The sequence below is a fragment of the Pseudophryne corroboree genome, chromosome 4 (assembly GCF_028390025.1).
Source record: "Pseudophryne corroboree isolate aPseCor3 chromosome 4, aPseCor3.hap2, whole genome shotgun sequence".
Classification (NCBI taxonomy): Eukaryota; Metazoa; Chordata; class Amphibia; order Anura; family Myobatrachidae; genus Pseudophryne; species Pseudophryne corroboree.
Genome location: NC_086447.1, coordinates 665,855,445 through 665,875,021, shown reverse-complemented (window position 1 = coordinate 665,875,021; position 19,577 = coordinate 665,855,445). Strand labels below are relative to the sequence as shown.

The 19,577-nt window shown below is 44.5% G+C and overlaps 1 long non-coding RNA gene across 1 annotated transcript in view; it reads right to left on the bottom strand.

Annotated features, from left to right (window-relative positions):
- LOC134911683 (uncharacterized) overlaps positions 1-19,577 on the bottom strand; it is a 325,180-nt gene that overhangs the window by 225,803 nt on the left and 79,800 nt on the right. Inside the window, exon 4 of the long non-coding RNA XR_010176763.1 lies at positions 5,229-5,329. This is a non-coding gene — a long non-coding RNA (uncharacterized LOC134911683). The remainder of the gene's footprint in view (positions 1-5,228; positions 5,330-19,577) is intronic.

Sequence of the window (19,577 nt, the reverse complement as noted above, 5' to 3'; positions counted from 1 at the left end):
CGAACGTGATTCATGCCTGATTAATAATAATACTGCAAAGGGTTAATTCCATTTGGGTGTATGTTATACACAATGGGATTGAGGTAATTACATCTCCTTAACATCTAAGGTTATATGATTAAAGTATCAGAGTGGTAGAGATGATTGTAGCAGATTGATGAATATAAATGCTTCGTTTAAACACGCTGTGCCTCTGATGATAAGTTTTTGTTTTCCACTGCTAACTTGCCATTACTCGTAAATGACTGCTGCTTCCATTCAGTATAAGTGCAATTTTAAGTATATTGTATTAGTTTTATGTGGTCGGTGTATTGGTTTTTTAATTCTTATATATGAAATCTAGGTATGAATATTGTTTATGGTTGCTATAGTAATCACATTCACACTGACATCATAATGGACCTTGGGTGGTCCATTGTTAATGACGTCAGAGTGATTCACACACCGGCGGCGTGGGTGATTTTCCCACCTGGCTGGTTCCTGAGCCTTGTACGGTATGTATATATAAAGGTACTTGTGTGTATTTGTATTATTTCCTGATGACAATTTGACAAATAAATTGAAACGTTGAAGAAGCAGTGAGGACAGATGTCCATTTCTTTATGAGACTAGCACGAGTGCCGCACCTTTGCAATACTATATATATATATATATATATATATATATATATATATATATATATATACAGTGGTCGAAGTGGGGCGGTATACGGCGGTATGGTATACCGCCACTTCTTACCACTGAACCCGGAAGTCTTTTTTTATTAATTGAAAGCGTGTGCAGCAGGAGGCGAGGGAAGTGGCCATCCCGCTGCACTAAGGATGCTGCTCCCGTCCCTGCCCGGCGCCGGACTTGTGAGGCAAGTTTGACTCTCACTACAAAGCGGAGCTGCTGCAGCCGCGGCTGAGCTCCGGCGGAAGTACCCGTAGTGTATAGTCACATGTTCTGCAAAAGATCGACGGTGACTATACACTACGGGTATGTCCGCCGGAGCTCAGCCGCAGCAGCTCCGCTATGTCTGTACTGAGCAGGGGCGCCATGGGGGGGCAGGCAGGCAAGTTAGAATTAAAACCTGCTGCGGTGCCGGTCTCTCTCCTCCTACCCTCCCCTCCCCCGTGTTAGTGCGGGGGAGCGGTTACTTCTGCGGCGGCGGCGTCTACTTAAAAAGTAGTTTACTGTAGCAGGCAGGGTGCGGTGTCCCTTCTTTACTTGCTGGCTGTCTCTTCACTGATGTATTACTGGGAGGAAGCGTGGCATTCCGGGGCTACAGCCATGCCTCCTCCCTGTAATACATTAGTGTGAAGAGACAGCCGGCCAGTAGAGAATGGACACCGCACTCTGCCTGCTAGAGTAAGCTACTTTTTAAGTAGAAGCCGCTCATGGGGATGCGGACGTAAGTGCTCCCCCGCGCCTACTTCATGTTTGGGGGTGTCAAGCTGCCCCCTTGCCCCCCCTGTTCCGACGTCTCTGGTATTGAGTCACAGTCGGGCTCGCTGCTGGCATGTTGTGCTGCAGTCTATAGAGGGCTGGGGGTGCTGGGGTGGCCAGTTTGGGTCAGCTGTGCTGTTTGTTTATGGAGGAGGGAGGGAGGGGGGGGGCAATGGTCTCTATGTAGCTCTCTCTCCCCAACTCACCATTCACAGTAGCTCTCTCTCCATGTAGTGCGCTCTAACTCTTTCTTTTACATCTCTCACCATTTCTCTCTCTCGCCATGTGTGTCTCGTTATCTGTCTCTCACCATGCCCCTCTCTCTCTCACTATCTCACTCGCCATGTCACTCTCTCTTGCCATATCTCTCTCTCGCCACGTCTTTCGCACCATGTCTCTATCTCCCCTCACGTGCCTCTCTCACTCACCATGTGTCTCTCTTGCCATGTCTGTCTCGTCATGTCTCTCTCCCTCACTTTCGCCACCTCATTATTGCCATGTTTCTCTCTTCCTCTTGCCACATCTCTCTCGACATGTCTCTTCCGCGCAATTTTCCTCTCTCCCTTCCCATGCCTCTCTCACTCTCTCGGCATATCTTGTCATGTCTCTTTATCATGTTCCTTTCTCTCTCTTGCCATGTCTCTCTTCCTGTCTCCCACCATTCAAGTTTGCTCATACTGTATCCGGAAACCCCCCTCTAAAATTCCTCCATTTGCCCCTGGCTCTAGGCTCTCTGCTGCTCACCGCCGCTGACCACAAATGGCAGCAGTCAGAGGTACCTCACCGCCGCCGCACCAAAGGTCTCCTTCTAACCGCTGCCCATGGGCTTCACCGCTGCCGACTACACCTCTGCACAGCTGCCAACCACAGTCCCTTCCGCATCTCCGCTGTTCATCTCATTAGGTAATGTTCCCCTGCTTCCCTATGTCCCTCTGTCACTCTCCCTGTCGCTGCTGTCACACTCCCTGTCGCTGCTGTCCCTGCTGTCACTCTCTCTGTCGTCTCTCTCTGTACCTGCTGTCACTCTCTCTGTCGCCACTTTCTCTGTCCCTGCTGTCACTCCCTCCCTGTCCCTGAATTGTGGATCATACAGTGTGGCATATTGTGAATTTTGGCTCATTCGGTGTGTCGTAATATGAATTTCAGCTCATTCAGTGTGCTATAATGTGAATTTCGTCTCATTCAGTGTGCTATAATGTGAATTTCGGCTCATTCAGTGTGCTATAATGTGAATTTTGGATCATTCAGTGTGCTACAATGGGAATTTCGGCTCATTCATTGTGCTACAAAGTGAATTTCGGCTCATTCAGTTTGCTACAATGTGAATTTTGGCTCATTCAGTGTGCTATAGTGTGAATTTTGGATCATTCAGTGTGCTATAATGTGAAAGGGGCACCAGTACTAGATAGTATAAGGGGTTCTACTACATGGGACACGCCCCCTATTGGGTGACCATGCCCCCTTTTGGGTGACCACGCCCCCTTTTACATCCTTGACTTTTGCATACCCCCACTTCAAAATTTCCACTTCGACCACTGTATATATATATATATATATATATACATATTTATGTGCTCAGACCAATTGATACATTACATGTCCATAATAGCAGTATGCTCTGCTATTGTCTATTTTAATATTGAATTACATTGGTTGTGCGGCTCCTCCTTCTTCTTACAAAACATTGCTGCAAGTGAGGATTAAATGTTTATATATATATATATATATATATGTTGTTCAATACCTATTGTTTTCAAGAAACAGCTGTTCACTTATATTATATATTATAATAAAGTTGTGCTGTGTCCTTAACTTGATTACATTATATTTTAATTAGATTTTATTTTATTTTCTGGCAGCATATTGATTTTATTTTCAATTGACTTTCAATGGGACTGTCTCTTGGGAAACCCAGTCACTGCCACCAGATATTCACCATAGATACCAAGTTGCCAGTGCCACCAGTGCGCCTGCAATGGCACACACTTGAACATGTAGCAGGGCTGTTGCGTCAGATGAGTTCCTACCATCTTCCAGCTAGGAAATGGGAACCAGAAGTCTTAATCAACGGAGGTCTGTACTAAGATGCAGACCTCTTGACATGTGGGAGTTAGGTCAAGTGGGGACTGCCAGACATGAAAACCATGCACTAATCACAGCCTGGTGCTTAGCCTGGTAAATATATATGGTTTTAAGAATATACTGTATACATACAGTAATACTTGCAGCCCAAGACCAAAAATATATGGTATGGTGGATACTGTTTATGTGATCAATAAATAAATATTTTATTGAATATTAAAGACAATAACAGCTAATTAGAGTTTAGAGCAGTAAATGTATGCATGTACATCCAAATTAAAATATCATGGTGATAACTACAGTACAGTAACAATGAGCATGGCTACATCTGTAAATCTATAGCTAACTATTGCTAACCACCCACTGATGACCTAGCAAAGTTGATACATTAATTAAAACAAACCATTTTCTTTTGGATATAGCAATTCTGTGTGTTTTGCCAATTTCTTATAAGCGGACCCATATGCTCCTGGCACATAGACGTGTATCCAAACAAATCTTATGTCACACACCATCCAAAATCTTATTGATGTTATAAATGCAGTAGCCAAATGTCTAAGGAAAGAACACAGCAAAAGTACTTGTAATAATCCCTGTGTTGTTGAACACTTTCCACTGATTGCATCTGGAATCAGACACTGTGGTGCACTCAGGATCTCCTTTGAACAGATGGAGGTGCTGTGTAAACAATTTCTGTAATCCTGGTCTGGAAAACTCCAAAAAGCACAAAAAGAAAAAAAGCGCACTGACAAAACAGCCAAATATCCTGCGTGGTGGAAAGATGATGAAATGTGAGGGTCACCAGATGCACTAACTCTGCCTTCTCACTTACGCATTTCATTGTGTAGCAGTGATTTTTTTTCCAGAGGGTAAATGTTGTAGCTCATCCATTAAAATGGTTTAACTATATTTAAACCTAACCAAGCTGTGATCTGTGGTGTAGACCAAAGAAACAACTTTCATTCCAATCTTCAATGCATAAACTCTCAACAAAATAATAAAAATGTATAAATGAAAACAATGTTTTAGAAATGCTGGGGACCTTTTCGATGGACTGTATATATGTCCCAAGATTTCGACTTATGTTTTTGAAAATTCCAGGCGAATGGTTTTGGATTGGAAAGACAGCTTTTCAAAAAAACTAGTGCTTAGGTAAGAGCCGGTGTAATGGTTCCCAGGAGTGAATGGAAAGATGGGTAGAGCTTACATTTAGTAGGCCCATTTCAGGTATAGTTACTGACTTTTGGGCTGCCCTCTCCATGTAGGTATAGCAGGATGTGTGGCATCATCCTAAGTAGGCTGTGTAGGGGTAAGTGGATGCACATTCGCATCACTGGAGCCCTGCACTCCACGATACAATGCCCAGATTGCTAGCATTGTAAGGCAGAGGTGAGGCTATGATTATGCAATTCAGTGCGAATTGCATCATTGCCCCCCCCAGGCCACCCACTTTTGCAGATGGCTGCAGGGGGGTGACGGCAGCTGTGCGGCAGGGGTACTTTTTGGGGACCCCGGGAGTGGCACCTGATTTTTGGGAGTCTTCCAGCCATTCTGGAGAAGTAGGCAAGTATATTTTTGATAGAAAAGAGATAAATAAATCGGGATGTTACTCACCGATTTATAATCGAGCGCTATAATTTATAAGATAACATTTAAAGTGATTTCAAGCACAGAGTAATTCCTCCTTCCTAAGTATATTTTTGAGGCTTATGACCTACCAATCAGACATCAGAATGATTAACATTTGCAGTTGTAAAATTCGAATGAAAGTCAGTCTACTGAATCTCGGTCTTTCTACCTGGGGAAAGAGGCTGGACACCTGTAGAGAGAGAGTGAGAGAAACAATTACTTTTGTTTGTACGTATATATGTGTGACAAACTTATCTAGAAATAATTAGTACAGACAAAATTACAATAAAATATACGTAATGAAAAATAAAATCCTATGATGTGAGGTGTTTATGGTGTGCAATGGAGGTTAGTCCATATGGCAGATAACTTAACCAGGGGTTAGTTTGTTAACCGGTAGAAAGCAAAAACAGGGTTAATCAGTATGAAGCTAGTACGCAATGCATTATCTCCAGGTGCAGCCAGGATGGCAGTGGAGTATAGAAAAAATAAAGCGGTGGTTACACAGTGGCTGGATGTGTCTCAGCTGTGGTGTGCAGTCTTTGTTGTAGGGGAGACATCCAGAGGAATGTCCTTCACTGTACAGGATGAAGAAGAGAAGACAGAAAGAGTACCGTGCATGCACAGCAGAACAAATTTTCAGGGATGGAGGTCGTGCTGCCTGTGGTCCGGGGTCCGAGTGCTCAGATAGAAGAGGAGACAGTGCAGAGTACTCTCCACCAACAATCCCTCACCCCCCTTTTCACTCAAGGTTGTCTCTGTTACGTAATACTATGAACATTCCCATTTTTGACATCTCACCTCTACACAAAAACACAGGGTGATGTGTAAAACAGTACATAGCATAAAACATCAACATTTCAAATGCATTCCAGTCCATGTCTCTGTGGAAGGGCAGTTAGTACATGTGACATCAGACCATTGGTTAACATTTCTGCAATTTTTCCCTCACTAGTCACGTAAATCGCTACAACTAAGGTGCTAACTACAGCTCTATAATTAAATGGTGCCTTATGGCAATGTGTTTGGATTGACCATGCTGTTTGGTGCTGGAAGATAAGTCAATTGAACCTTTGTTATCGCATGGTACGCTGATAGGGTCAATTGAACTAGACAGACCTAACTCGCAGCAAGTCTCATTCAGCCATAACGCCTCCTTGGCTGTTTCTGTGAGAACGCTATACTCCTACTATAGAACTATATGTAAGGAAATAATCGGCTCTGTATTTGCAAAAATAGTTCACAGGCCAGTACAAACCTTTCTTTTCAAGGAAAGGTTATTGAAAAAGTGGTTGCAACTCAACTAGAAACCTGCCTGTCAATCCATGACATTTATAATCCATTCCAGTCAGGATTCAGTAGAAGACATAGCCCTGAAACAGCCCTGTTATATGTGCTTAATGATCTACTAAGGGCAAGAGACAGAGACTATTCAATCTTAATCCTTCTGGATCGCTTTGCAGCATTTGACACCATGGACCATGGGATTCTAATTGAGCGCCTGAAGAATATCTGTGGTCTGGGTAGCACAGTCCTTAGCTGGTTCAAATAATTTCTTGCTGGCAGGTCACACATAGTTTCGTCTGGCGTATACTCTTCGCCACCAGTGCCATTGGCTTGTGGTGTCCCACAGGGTTCTATACTGTCTCCCATGCTTTTTGCAGTATACATGCGACCATACATGCTACCACTGGGTGAAATAATCAAAAGTCATGGCCTGGTCTACCACTGCTATGCAGATGATACACATCTGGACCACTAAAGGACAGCTTTCAAACAAATGTGAGTCCAATTCCTCTACACATCAAACTACTCCAGCCTGAGTAACCCATACTTATAACTTAAATCTGTGATAGGAACGCTGCAAGACCTTTCCACTACATCCGCAACTACTCAAATTTATGTCTATAGCTTACCAAAAACATCTGAATTCTCACCTGTACCATTGTTATCTATCTTTTTACACTATGAAAAGACATCCCCAAACTGCTCACTACAGCTCTCTCTTATGCTAACTCATGTATGTTTTTTGATGTAATGATTGGCTTGTAATTGGCATTGCATGTGTGGGGAAGTTGCACAGTGGAAACATAGTTTATTATTTCATGCTCTCTGGTGTTTACCTCTTTTGATCATTTGACCATTGTGGTCAGGTGTACTATATCTTTACATTTAGTGAGGTGTAGTCATGGTGTAAAGGACACAGTGTGATTCCTGATTAGTAAAAAAAAAAAAATATACCAAACACTGAGCAACATCCCCAGACAGGTAATTTCAACTTTAAACTTGTCATTTATTTTGTATGGTCTGGACATGGCTACTAATAACAAATGCACAGACAAAATTCTTAAAGCTATGTATGCAAATGCTAGGAGCTTAGGAGACAAAATTCCAGAGCTAATTGCCATGACAAGGGATAACCTGGATTTTGAGGCAATTACACAGTCATGGTGCAATGAGAATCATGAGTGGGACATAGCTATACCAGGATACAATTTATTTAGGAAGGATAGAATAGGAAGAATAGGAGGAGGGGTAGCAATGTATGTAAAAAAAAGCATAAATGCTACTTTAATACAAAATATTGAAGACAAAACTGAGGCCCTTTGGGTCACCATAGAACTGGGGAAAAGGACATTATTCGCATTGGGGTGATCTATAGACCACCAGGCCAGGGGTAAGATTTGGACAGGAACCTATTGTTGGACATCACTAAAATGGCTTTAAAGGGAGAAGTCATAATCATGGGAGACTTTAATTTACCTGATGTAAATTGGGAGGGGTCTTTTGCAAGTTCAGCTACAAGTGGCAAATTTCTACATTCCTTACAGGAAGCATCTCTCAAGCAATTGGTGAGGGAGCCCACTTGCAAAGACTCAATATTAGATTTAATTCTTACAAATGGTGATAGGATATCCGACATATATGTGGGTGAGCACCTGGGATCCAGTGATCATCAAGCAGTTTGGTTTAGTATAAAGACAGGATCCAACTCCTGTCACACAAAAACAAAGGTGTTAGATTTTAGAAATGTTGACTTTGCAAAAATGGGGAGATGTTTAAGTGATTCATTGGTGGACTGGAGGAACTTGGAAGGAGTGCAGGAGAGGTGGGAAAAATTGAAAAGTGCAATACTAAGTGCAACACACTTTTGTATCAAAAGGGTTAGGAAAAGCATCAGGAAAAGGAAGCCAGTGTGGTTCACAAAAGAAGTATCAACTAGTGTGAAAGCAAAAAAGATGGCTTTTAGGAAATACAAACAGACTCAAAATAATAACGACAAAGAGGTGTATCTTGACAGACGGAAGGATGCTAAGAAAGTAATCAGATGTGCAAAGGCAGAAGCTGAGGAGAAAATGGCCCGTCAGTAGATAAAGGTGGCAAAACTTTTTTAAAGTATATTAGTGAAAGGAGAAACTCAAATGAAGGTATAATAAGACTTAAGACAGAGAGTGAGCATTTGGTGGAGGGAGACAAGGCAATAGCAGATCACCTAAATAATTATTTTTGCTCAGTATTTACTACAAAAGAAGGGATGGGGCCACAGTTAAGTTGCAAGGACATTCATAAAAATAAGGCAGATGAAAGTACATTTACAGAGGAGAAGGTCCTAACAGAACTTTCAAAACTAAAAGTGGATAAATCAATGGGACCAGATGGGATACACCCAAGGATACTCAAAGAGCTAAAAGATTTTCTGGTTACACCTTTAACAGAATTATTTAACCAGTCACTAAATACAGGTGCTATTCCAGAGGACTGGAAAAGAGCAAATGTAGTTCCACTGCACAAAAGTGGAAGCAAGGAAGAAGCAAGTAACCACAGACCAGTAAGCCTTACATCAGTAGTAGGTAAAGTAATGGAAAAACTATTAAAAGAAAGAGTTATGGAATATCTTAAATCAAACAACTTACAGGATCCAAAACAGCATGGATTTACTGGTGGGAGATCATGCCAAACAAATCTTATTGACTTTTTTTGACTCTGTGATGAAAATAATAGATCAAGGGGGAGCTGTAGATGTAGCATATCTAGACTTTAGTAAGGAATTTGACACTGTCAAAGTCGAAAAAATATTGTAATGCATATGCCTTGTACTAACCTCATGCACATGCCCGCTGCTCGTGCACTCAGTCTGCCGTGCGTGTACATATCCGCAATTTGCGTAGGATCGCTCCGGCGATCATGCGCGTGATATGGGTGTTTACGGCAGAGTTTGTGAGCGTGTAGAGGGTCATTAGAACATTACATATTTAACCCAAATAGTGTACATTTTAGATATAACTCCCTTGCACCACATCAGCGAGTATTAATAGTTTAAACAGTTCCAGGACTAAGAGATTCGCCTTTGCATGATAGGAAGGGTCAGATAAAGGTTGGAAGGTGATGTCTAGTATCCAGCTGTAGGGTATTTTGAGAGTAACATTCCGGTGTTGGTTAGAGAAAGATCGCATGTTCCAGCGTATAGTTATGTGCAAAAGTAAAATATAGAAATTAACTGTATTTACTGTATATTATGTATGCGTCGGGAATCCAGAGGATACCACCCACAAGAGCAGTTGGGGAAAAACATCGCCCATCTATTCAAATCAACCTATGACCTCTTCTGTAATGAAAAGACACATCTCTGTGTCCAATGGACAATGAGATTACAGTGACCATTGTATTGTGTATGTAAGTTGTGTATAAAAAGCCCATTGTTGCCTAGCCGGTCAGAAGACTCTGAACGCTTTCTATATGACTAGCGGAGGACCGGCCGGGTTGCGCTTGAGAACATTCTCACGTATGTACATTCTCTGTAGCCATTATTCTGTTTAGATTTATCTTGTTAGCCTGTAGTGTATGATTTGTACTGTATTACCTTTTGGAATAATCCACGGTGGCCTTAGAACCCTGTGGTTTCAACTACAAATCGGTGTTGTGTCTTCACTTTCCTGCAAGGGTTTTAAAGTGTATTTATCTGTATAAGGTGTATAAGTATTGATAAGGTGTACGCACTGCGGGTACTTTATACCGTCAGCGCTACTTAAGGTTTAAGGTATAACATTGTTGCAGTACTTTGCTGCTAAGGGCTTAAAGTGTAATCATATCATTGCATTGTATCATTAACAAGGTTTAAAGGTTATCAATTGTGTGTGCGCACGCTGTGTGTACTCTGTACACTCAGCGCGGCGTGTGTATGCCAAGTACGTACCACGTGCGGGACTCTGTACGCAAATAGCGTACAAAGTGCGTAGCACGTGTATTCAGTCTAGCGGCCATAGCGGCTCCACGGTAATAGTGTATCTAGAGGTATAGCTTTACGGTCTAAGATAATATCGACATTATCAACACTGTCCCACATCGCAGACTGCTAAATAAACTTGAAAGCGTGGGGGTGGATTATAAAACAGTTAAATGGATAAGAACCTGGTTGCAGGATAGGAAACAGACAGTTGTAGTTAATGGAGTGCAATCTATGGAGGGAAATGTTACCAGTGGAGTACCCCAGGGATCTGTACTTGGTCCAGTTCTCTTTAATATCTTTGTTGGTGACATTGCAGATGGTATTGAAGGGAAGGTATGCCTTTTTGCAGATGATACAAAGATATGCAACAGGGTAGACCAGTGGTTCCCAAACTTTTTTGAATCATGGCACCTTAGAGTATCAGAATTTTTTCACGGCACCCCTAGGCCAAAAGTTTCTTTTTGAGAATTTTAGAAAACAATAAGTAAATTATGTTTATATGTCATCCTTAGTTTCTTTAGTGTGTTGTGGGACAATATTTGCTTCTGTTTGTCCTCATATTTTATAATTGGCAGCCACAAGCACTGGTTTTGTCTATTACTTTGACCAGAAATAGTTTTAATTGGTCCTGGACCAAGGCACCCCGCTAGTGTCCTGAGGCACCCCAGGGTGCCTAGGCACACAGTTTGGGAACCACTGGGGTAGACACACCGGGAGGGGTAAAACAAATGATTGATGACCTAGGTAGGCTTGAGAAATGGTCAAGAACGTGGCAACTACAGTTTAATGCTAAAAAATGCAAAATCATGCACTTGGGTCTCAAAAACCCAAAGGCTAAATATAGTATCAAGGGTACTATAATGGAAACTACTGAGGAGGAAAGGGATTTAGGAGTCACTAGTTCAAGTGACTTGAAGGCAGGAAAGCAATGCAACAAAGCAATGAGAAAGGCAAGTCAGATGCGTGGTTGCATAGGGAGAGGAATCAGTAGCAGGAAAAAAGAAGTGATAATGCCACTGTATAGGTCATTGGTGCGGCCCCATCTGGAATACTTTGTCCAGTTCTGGAGACCATGGCCCTCATTCCGAGTTGTTCGCTCGCTAGCTGCTTTTAGCAGCTTTGCACACGCTAAGCCGCCGCCTACTGGGAGTGAATCTTAGCTTAGCAGAATTGCGAACGAAAGATTAGCAGAATTGCGAAAATAAATTTCTTTGCAGTTTCTGAGTAGCTCGGGACTTACTCTGCCACTGCGATCAGTTCAGTCAGTTTCGTTCCTGATTTGACATCACAAACACACCCAGCGTTCACCCAGACACTCCCCCGTTTCTCCAGCCACTCCCGCGTTTTTCCCAGAAACGGCAGCGTTTTTCCGCACACACCCATAAAACGGCCAGTTTCCGCCCAGAAACACCCACTTCCTGTCAATCACACTCCAAATCACCAGAACGAATAAATTTCTTCATTAAGCCGTGAGTAAATTAACAAACTTTTGTGCTAATTTAATTGGCGCAGACGCACTGCGAACATTGCGCATGCGCAGTTTGCGACAAATTGCTCCGTTGCGAAAAAAAACTAACGAGCGAACAACTCGGAATGAAGGCCCATATTTAGAGAGTGTACAAGGAAGGGCAACTAAAATGGTGCATGGCCTACATCACAAAACGTACCCGGAAAGACTAAAAGATCTTAACATGTATAGTTTGGAGGAGAGAAGGGAAAGGGGGGACATGATAGGAACTTTCAAATATATCAAGGGTCTTAAAGTTCAGGAGGGAAACATTCTTCAAAGGAAGAGAAGTATTAGAACTCAAGGACATACACTGAGACTGGAGGGGGGAGGTTCAGGGGAAATTTAAGGAAAAATTACTTCACAGAAAGGGTAGTGGATGAGTGGAATAGACTCCCATCAGAGGTGGTAGAGGCTAAGACTGTAGAGCAATTTAAACATGCTTGGGATAGGCATATGAACATCCTTACAAAGAATTAAGGTTCAAAAAGGGTTGAGATTGCCTAAAGCATAAAAAAGGGGGCAGACTAGATGGGCCAAGTGGTTCTTATCTGCCGTCAAATTCTATGTTTCTATGTAACTGTACCTACCCTTTGCTACAGGTACTGATAACACAATGACAACCCTAAATGGCTGCCTAGCTGAGCTCCAGGAGTGGATGAGTGCCAGTTGGCTGAGACTGAACCCTGATAAAACAAAAGTCATGATGATAGGTCACAGGACAAGACTGCAGCAGAGCCAACTGACAGGACTTATGCTTGAAGGCTCAGAACTACAAAACACTGAACATGTGCAGAATCTTGGTTTTGTCCTGGATAGTGGCCTGACACTTAAACATCAGGTGTCAGCCACAATCAATTCCACATTCTTTCATCTAAGGAACATAGTCAGAATCAAGCACTTAATTCCCTCAAAAGACCTACGTAAATTCATATATGCATTTGTATCATAATGCCTAGATTATTGCAAATCCCTCTACCTTGGTCTCCCAGCAAAAGAACTGCACCACTTGCAGATGGTTCAAAATGCAGCTGCAAGACTATTAGCGAACCAGCCCCGTTCCAGCCACATAACACCCATTCTTTACTCCCTTCACTGGCTACCTGTAAAATGTACTACATGACCAGGGCTCAAGGTACTTGAAGAAGCTTCTGATTCCTTACTGTCCCACTCAATAACTACAATCTGTAGATGAAGGACTACTGACAGTACCTAGAATCTCCCAGAATTTATCTGGGGGTCGAGCTTTTAACTTTGTGGCTCCGACTCTATGGAACTCTCTTCCTCGCACAGTGCAAGAACCCGCCACTAAAGAATCCTTCATAAATAAACTAAAGACTTATTTACTCAAGCATTTCACTAATATCTGCTGTTAAGCTTGTTTTGTATTATGAGCTGTAAAGACAATTGTAAAGCACTTTGAGTCCTATTAGGAGAAAAGTGCTATATAATGTAAAAGGAGATTTATGGTAAGACTTAACATTGTTAAATCTCTTTCTGCGAGGTTCACTGGATATATCTCCTTTTCTGGAGCGGGGTACACTGGTATTGCACAGGGAATAACATCGGGGATGTCCTAAAGCAGTTCCTCATGGGAGGGGACGCACTGTAGCGGGCACAAGAACCCAGCGTCCAAAGGAAGCATCCTGGGAGGTGGAAGTATCAAAGGCATAGAACCTGATGAACGTGTTCACTGAGAACCACATAACCACCTTGCACAGTTGTTTTAGGGACGCGCCACAACGGGCCGCCGAAGAAGGTCCAACAGACCAAGTAGAATGGGCCTTGATAGTAGCAGGAGCTGGAAGACCAGCCTGTACATAAGCTTGTGCAATCACCATTCTAATCCATCTGGTCAAGGTCTGCTTATTTGCAGGCCAGCCACGTTTGTGAAAATCAACAAGGACAAAGAGAGAATCAGATCTCCTAAGAGAGGTGGTTCTCTTCACATATATACGGACTGCCCGTACCACATCCAAAGACCGTTCTTTGGAGGACAAACCAGGAGAGATAAAGGCTGGAACCACAATAACCAGGGCAAGTTCTAAGAACCGCACGGTCACAGTGAAATATCAGAAAGGTTGATCGACAGGATAAGGCACCCAAGTCTGAAACCCTTCTAGCAATAGCCAGCAAAAATAAAACCTTAAGTGTAAGCCATTTAAGGTCCACAGACTCAAGAGGTTCAAATGGAGACTCTTGTAGGGCATCCAGAACAACTGACAAATCCCAAGGAGCCACAGGAGGAACAAAGGGAGGTTGAATCCATAAAACACCCTGAGTGAAAGTATGAACATCAGGCAAAGTCACAATTTTTCTCTGAAACCATACCGACAAGGCTGAAATATGAACCTTGAGGGAGGCCCGACGGAGGCCTAAGTCCAGGCCCTGTTGCAGAAAAGCCAAAAGTTTGGCAGTACTGAACTTGTATGCATCATAATTCTTAGCCGCACACCAGGTGAAGTAAGAATTCCAGACCCTATAATAAATCCGAGCCGAAGCCGCTATACGGACTTTCAACATAGTTTTAATGACAGCCTCAGAAAATCCTTTGGCCCTCAGAACTAAAGCTTCAAGAGCCATGCCGTCAAAGCCAGTCGGGCTAGATCCTGGTAGACACAAGGGCCCTGAACGAGGAGGTCTGGGCGTTGCCAAAGTAGTAGAGGACGCTCTATTGAGAGACCCTGCAGGTCTGAGAACCAATGCCGTCTGGGCCACGCTGGAGCGATTAGAAGTAGTCTTTCTTGCTTGAACTTCCTTATTACCCTGGGCAGTAGTGACACGGGAGGGTACACGTATTGGAGCCAAAAGTTCTATGGAATTGCCAGTGCGTCCACGAACACTGCTTGAGGATCCCTTGTCCTTGCTCGGAAGACCGTAACCTTGTGATTGTGTTGAGATGCCATCAGGTCTACATCTGGTAGGCCCCACATGTCCACTAGGAGTTGAAAGACTTCCGGATGAAGGCTCCACTCTCCAGCGTGTACGTCCTGACGACTGAGGAAGTCCGCTTCCCACTTGTGGACCCCCGAAATGAACACTTCCATCATTGCCATGTGGCTTTGAGTCCCGCCTTGATGATTTATGTACGCCACCGTGGTGGCGTTGTCCGATTGTACTTGAACGGTCCTGTTCTGTACCAGAGGCAGGGCCAGTTTCAGAGCATTGAACACTGCCCGCAACTCCAGAATGTTTATCGGAAGGAGAGATTCCTCCCTGGTCCACTGACCCTGAAGAGAGTGTTGCTCCAACACCGCGCCCCAACCCCGCAGACTGGCATCCATTATTAGGAGGACCTAGTTGGAGATCCAGAAGGGACGACCCCTGCTCAATCGTTGGTCCTGGAGACACCAGCTCAGAGACAGGCAAACTTCCGGAGTCAAGGAATTCATGTGAGACCTGATCCGGTAAGGCAGGCCATCCCACTTGGAAAGGATTAACCTCTGCAGAGGGCGAGAATGAAATTGAGCGTACTCTACAGTGTCGAAAGCCAACACCATGAGGCCTAGTACTTGCATCGCTAAGTGTATTGATACACGAGGGTGAGAGAGGAAGCATCGTATCCTGTCCTGAAGTTTCAGGACCTTCTCCAGAGACAAGAACAACACCCTCAGGTGTACCATGCTCTGAGCAGGAACCAGCAAGGATTTCTTCCAGTCGATGAACCACCCGTGGGCTTGCAGTATTTGGACTGTCAGCTCCAGATGACGGAGGAGAACAACTGGGGAGTTTGCCAGGATCAACTAGTCGTCAAGATATGGCAGGATCCTGATACTCTGATGGCGTAGAAGGGCCGTCATGACCACCATGACCTTGGTGAAGATTTGCGGAGCCGTGGTCAGTCCAAAAGGCAAGGCCTGGAATTGAGAATGTAGGTTGCCAATAGCAAACAGCAGATATTTCTGATGCGACATGGCAATAGGTATATGTAGGTAAGCATCCTGAATGTCCAGGGATACCATATAGTCCTTGGGCTCCAAGGCCAGAACAATAGAGCGAAGAGTTTCCATACAGAATTTGGAAACCTTCACAAATTTGTTCAAAGACTTGAGGTTCCATTCAGTTTCATAACTGGGAAGAGCGTTGAATAGTACCCCCTGCCTCTCTGAGCCAGACTTCCCTCACCCAGGCATCTGAAGTGGTCTGTAACCATGCCTGGGGGAACCGCAGAAGTCGGCCTCCTACCCTGGGATCCCCCAGGGGAAGGCCCGCCCCGTCATGCAGCAGGCTTGTCTGGTTTGGAAGCAGGCTGACGGGCAGCCCAGGAACATTTAGGTTTGGGCTTAGAGGTTTTGTAAGTGCGAGCCTGCTTCGAGTACGCCTGACCCTTTGCTTTACTTGGAGGTCGAAAGGAATGAAAGGTGGTACTTTTAGCCTTTGGAGCCGAAGGATTAGTACTCGGCAGACATGCAGTTTTTTGCAGACGCTAAGTCAGCAACAAACTATTTCAGATCTTCCCCAAAAAGAATGTTTCCCTTAAAAGGGATCACCTCCAAGGTCTTTTTAGAGTCCAGATCCACAGAGAACTGCAACCACAGAATCCGGCGAGCCAGGATGGACGTAGTAGGTGCTTTGGCTGCCAGCACACCAGCATCAGAGGCCGCCTCCTGTATGTAATGAGAGCCTGTGGTAATATATGAAAGACACTGTCTGGCATTATCAGAAAAATTAGAAGGTAGCTCCGCTTCAACTTCTTGAACCCAGGCTTCAATAGGTTTTGCAGCCCAAGAAGCCGCTATGGTAGGTCTATGCACAACACCCGCAAGAGTGTAAATAGACTTCAAGCAACCCTCCACACGCTTATCCGTCGGTTCCTTCAGAGAGGTGACGATAGTGACAGGCAAAGTTGAAGAAACCACCAAACGTGCAACATGTGAGTCCACCGGAGGTGGTGTTTCCCAACTTTGCCTTAACTCTGCAGCGAGGGGATAATGAGCTAGCATCTTTTTAGACAGGGAGAATTTCTTTCCTGGAGACTCCCATGATTCCTGACATATGTCAACTAAATGGTCAGAATGCGGCAAAACTAATTTAGTAACCTTCTGATGTTTGAACTTATAAGGTTTCTTAAACGTATCTGGAGGTTCAGTTTCATCCTTGATCTGAAGAATCAGTTTTAAAGCCTCCAAGAGGTCAGGAATATCCACCTGTGTTGTAGATTCCCCATCAGAAGCATCTGCATCAGTGTCTGATGGGTCAGTATATACGCCATCTTCATCGGATGAAGTATCCAAAACATGCGTGGATTGTGAGGAAGAAATGGCCCATTTAGATGACCCTTTGGTTCTAGGGGGGCGAGGGTCAGGCTTTTGTTTAACCAAGGACTGATTTAACTGCTGTAACTGAGTCGACAGAGAATCCACCCATGGTGGACTTACAACAGGGACAATATGTGATTGTACAGGCACAGGATGTCCCACAGGGAGTGCAAGTCTCATTACTAGCATAGTCAGTAAATTAGAAAAAGCAGCAAAAGGTGGGTCTTCGTGTGCCACCGGTGCTGCAGGCTGACCGAGGGGTACAGAATCCCCAGTAAATGGACCCTCAGCTGGAATATTTTCCTCAAATAAATCTGTGGCGTCAGCACTGCATGACGCAGGATCAGCCACGGAACTCCCACCCTGTGACGCAGACATTATTGGAGAATGTAGCTCTAGGGTATAACAGTACAATATAGCCAAACAGTACCTGACAAAAAACTCCTGTGGAGTGTGATTGCAAATGCAGATCACAAACAGAGGATTTAAGTGGTATATGGTGACTGAAATACACAGGAAAAAAATACCAAACAGTATATCCTGTGAAACACTACAGATATAAGACCCTGATGCACTTAGCCCCCGTCAGGGTACAGAATATAGGGATAGCAATATGTGTGAGATACACAAAATAGGAACCACACAGCAGCTATTGGCACACACAGTCACATGTACAATGCAGAAATTATTACAAACAACAATAAAACTGCACTGGACTAGCAATACTAAGTAAAGCTATGTATGTATACAAATATAACAATGCACAGTAAATACTGGATGTATATCACAGGATACTTGTACTAAATATCCCTGTAGTTATGCACTTGTTCTTAACTAACACTGTATAAACGACATGTAGAATACTTAAGTGTCCTGTAAAAGCACAGCGCTGATAAGGCGGGCGGCTTTACAGAGCAGACAGTACCCAGCAGTTCCAGAATCAGTGCAGCTGTGTGTAATGGCACCCAAATGCTGACAGGGAGTGAGGGAGAGAGAGAGATGCAGCTACAGGGCGGGAACATCTGCTACAGGTCAGAGCCTTATCCCCTCTGCTGGACTTCACCACCGGCTACTATGGAGCCTTTAATAAATGGATTTTAGTAAATCCGACCTGTGCTCCCTGCCCTGGTGGATATAGTGGGGTCCCTGCATGGCCACAGTGTCCATGCCAGTGGCGCGGTCCATCTCCAGAGACCATGGCCGGATCGCGAGTACGGTGGGTCCCGTCTGGGGGACCCTCTTACCTCCTCCCTATCGTACGGCCACGCGACTCTGGAGTGCAGCAGCACTATGTGTGCCTGATGAGACCGGAGCGCCTCCGCTGTAAGTACCCGGCAACCAGGGCATGGGAGTATACAGCGCCACTGTGGGAAGTGAGAGAGCCTCAGCACGATATGTCAGAATGACATATAGCACCAAGTTCCTATGCTGCGGCCCTTGAAGTCTTTTTTCTTGTCAGAAAAGCTTTTTTCAGGGCTGCCCAGCGCAGCCCTCCCTGTTAGCTGCCTGCACTGCAGGCACCAACTTACTAACTGAGCCCCAGTGCCTGGAGGCGGGGATATAGAGGAGGCGGTGCAGTGCATTTTGGGAACAGTCAAAGCTTTAGCCTGTTGGTGCCTCGGATCAAGATCCAACTCTACACCCCGATGTCATTCCCTGTGGAATACCAGTGTACCCTGCTGCAGAAATATCATTATTGTTACTCCACCTCGGTAGTGAATAAGGCAACAGTAGGCTGCTTACTGCTTGCCCAGCAGACAGCTGCATCCGCCTTATCCGGCCCGGAAAAGCATTTTCACCGGAGCGGGGGCCCAGCCAAGGCAGCCGCAGAGTGTAAAGCTGTCCGCCGCGCACAGAATCATGGGAGATGTAGTATTCTCACACTGCACTGTATTCAGTGTACAGTGTGTGAAAACTACATCTCCCATGATGCTGTGCACGGCAGACGGTCCTGGGAGATGATATGAGGCAGCTTTGGAGAGAGAGGTCTGCTCTGCTGGCTGTGGGAGGCAAGAATGGCTGTGCTGCGGTGCAGAGCAGATTCAGGACCTGGACCAGTGGTGTGCAGGAGTCTGGATGGGACCTGTCCTGCAGTGGTGGTGAGTGGCCCGCTGGCACTATACTGGGGTATTATGTGTGTCTGTCATTACTGGGGGCAGTATGTGTCAGCAGCTATTACTGTGGCCATCATGTGTAAGGGGCACTAATATGGGCATTATGTGTAAGACCACGTCCACTTTTCTAGGAGAGCGCGCACATTGGGTAGGGGTGGTGGTGGTGGTGGTGGTGGTGGTGGTGGTGGTGGTGGTGGTGGGGGGGGGGGGTGTTAAAAAATAGCTTGCGAAAAAATGTTGAAAAAATCAAAAAGGCCCTTGACAGAAAAAAGGTTCCCCACCCCTGCGCTAAAGCAAATAGGAAGCCTGTATAGGTAAGCATGTCATCTTCA